Source organism: Vombatus ursinus, unplaced genomic scaffold (assembly GCF_900497805.2).
Source record: "Vombatus ursinus unplaced genomic scaffold, bare-nosed wombat genome assembly UNPS02014772.1, whole genome shotgun sequence".
NCBI classification, from domain to species: domain Eukaryota; kingdom Metazoa; phylum Chordata; class Mammalia; order Diprotodontia; family Vombatidae; genus Vombatus; species Vombatus ursinus.
Genome location: NW_020954550.1, coordinates 31,826,096 through 31,828,859, shown reverse-complemented (window position 1 = coordinate 31,828,859; position 2,764 = coordinate 31,826,096). Strand labels below are relative to the sequence as shown.

Genomic DNA, 2,764 nt, shown 5'->3' with positions numbered 1-2,764 from the left:
ACTGCTCTCTGTGATCCATTTCTTAGGACAACTTTACCCATAAATCAATACGGGGCAGGGAGGAAAGTTAGCAAGAAGAAAGGACATAAGAGGTTTGAAGGCTATTGTAGAATGAATAACCTAAAGTTAAATTAATCTAATCTGCCTTTCAATAGACTTTAGATAGTGGAAATGGAAAAGAAAGTATGGCTGAGAGAAAAAGAATTGACAGGACTTTCCCATCTATTAGATGTATGTGGAAATTGGGATAAGAGAAGAAAACAAAAGCAATCAGAGATCACTGAAGTCTGAACCTGAGTAGATAGGATTGCATGGTATCATGAAGAGAAGGAGAAAGGAACATTTAAGAAGTGGTTCTCCAAATTGTGGTTAAAATGCTGATGTGAAAGGGAGTAGAGGAAACCGGTTCTTCCACATGTACTCCAGCAATAATCAAAAAAGTGCACCAGATCAAAAAAAAAATTACCTACGAATCCAAATGAACATCAGCAGTCTTCACATAGCCAAGGACTGCATACAAAGACAGCCAGGATGTGGTACCATTGGAAGAGGAGTCCCACCCAGAAAACTAGTGTTAGGCGTATAAGTAACTGCCATGCAATATAAAGATAATGACTGGCTCATGTGTGCCATGGATAAATAGGAGTTGGGGTCTGACCCAGGGGAGATTGCAACTTCTGCCTTTGAGAGAACCATGGCTAGGTATTTGCTTGTTCCCTTGCCTATCTCTAAGAGGGATATTGGGCTAGAAATATAGCTATCCAGCAGACCTCAAATGATTGCAAGTTTAAGTGTACAGTGTTTTGAGGGATCATGGATAGCTGCCATTTTCCTTGATCTCTATCAAAAGGAGGGCAATTTAATATCCCCAGCTTAGTTCCCTTCCACCAAATGCTGGCAACACAAAAGACCTTCACAATTAGGAAATAATGAAGAAATCCATTCCCCCAAGCAAAATAGAAAACAGAAATCAGAGAAGTCATATAGATTAGAATAGCCCAAAGAATACAGAATGGTAAAGGATGTCTTTAGCTGGAAGTGAGACAAAACATCTCAGATCAGCCAAAAAAGGGATAATCCTATAAATCTCAAGAAAAAAGGAATGATCTTATAAAAGGGAATCCTCTTTCAGAAATCACTAGGGTTGCAAGCCCTGATAGTAAAGGGACACAATGGAACCAGATTCTCCTACAGGTCTGCAACTCCTTGGGTCCTAGCAGTTAGTTGAAAGTTCACACTTGCCTCTTGTGACCCATCTCTCCCCAAGCCCTTCTCACAAACTAGTCCAACAGTCTCTTTGATGCAAGGATATAGTATTTTCCCAACCAATTAGGAATCACAGCTCTCTCTCAGTATATAGCACAGGGCTGTCCCCGAGGGAAGAACTGCCTCTTCATCTGAGTAAGAGTGGGTGTTACACCAGTACCAACTTAGGTTAATAAGGTGGAATCTTGAAGCAATACCTGGACTAGGGAAGCCCCAGGGTGAACAGAATCCCATACATTACTTTGACCAGTGAAATTCTGAAGGGACAAAAGACTCTCGTCAGAAAAGCCCCAGATCATGCCGAAAATTATTTGATAGAGCTAGAAAAAATAATAACAAAATTCATCTGAAAGAACAAAAGGTCAATAGTCTCAAGAGAATTAATGAAAAAAATGCAAAGGAAGGTGGCTTAGATGTACCAGATCTAAAACTATATTATAAAACAGCAATCATCAAAACTATTTGGTACTGGATAAGAAATAGAGTTGTGGATCAGTGGAATAGATTAGGTACACAAGACACAGTAGTAATGATTGTAGTGACTTACTGTTTGATAAACCTCAAAACTCTAGCTTCTGGGATAAGAACTCAGTATTTGACAAAAACTACTAGAATAAGTAAGAAATAGTATGGCAGAAGCCAGGCATAGACCAACATGATAAAAGCTTCATTTCTCAAATAAATAGAGAACTGAGTCAAATTTATAAAAATACAAGGCACTCCCCAATTGATAAATGGTCAAAGGATATGAACAGGCAATTTTCAGAAGAAGAAATTACAGCTATCTTTAGTCATAAGAAAAAATGCTCTAAATCATTACTGACTAGAGAAATGCAAATAAAAATAACTCTGAGGTACCACCTCACACCTATCATATTGGCTAATATGACAGAAAAGGAAATGATAAATGTTGGAGAAGATGTGGGAAAATTGGAACACTAATGCATTGTTGGCAGAGTTGTGAACTGAGCCAATCATTCTGAAGAACAATTAGAAACTATGACCAAAGGGCAAACAAACTGTGCATACCCTTTGATCCAGCAATATCACTACTAGATCTGTATCCCAAAGAGATCACAAGAAAGGAAAAAGGACCCACATGTACAAAAATATTTATAGCAGCTCTTTTTGTGGTAGCAAAATATTGGAAATTGAGGGGATGCCCAGCAATTAGGGAATGTCTGAACAAGCTGGGGTATATGAATGTAATGGAATACTATTGTACTGTAAGAAATGATTAGGTGCTTGCTTTGGCAGCACATATACTAAAATTGGAACAATACAGAGAAAATTAGCATGGTCCCTGTGCAAGGATGACATGCAAATTAGTGAAGCATCCCATATTTTTTACGTTCCTGCATAGAAAGATTATATTTGTAACTCAGGAGACCTTTGTCAGTATTAGGGTAGTCGGAGGAAAAAATTATATGTATGTATATAGATAGATAAATAGATAGATAGATAGATAGATAGATAGATAGATAGATAGATAGATAGA

At 37.8% G+C, this 2,764-nt stretch overlaps 1 non-coding gene across 1 annotated transcript; it reads left to right on the top strand.

Annotated features, from left to right (window-relative positions):
* The first annotated feature begins 2,507 nt into the window (after positions 1-2,507).
* On the top strand, positions 2,508-2,614 carry LOC114044268. The gene has a single exon (XR_003569203.1). It is a non-coding gene; the product is annotated as a U6 spliceosomal RNA (small nuclear RNA).
* The last annotated feature ends 150 nt before the right edge of the window (positions 2,615-2,764 follow it).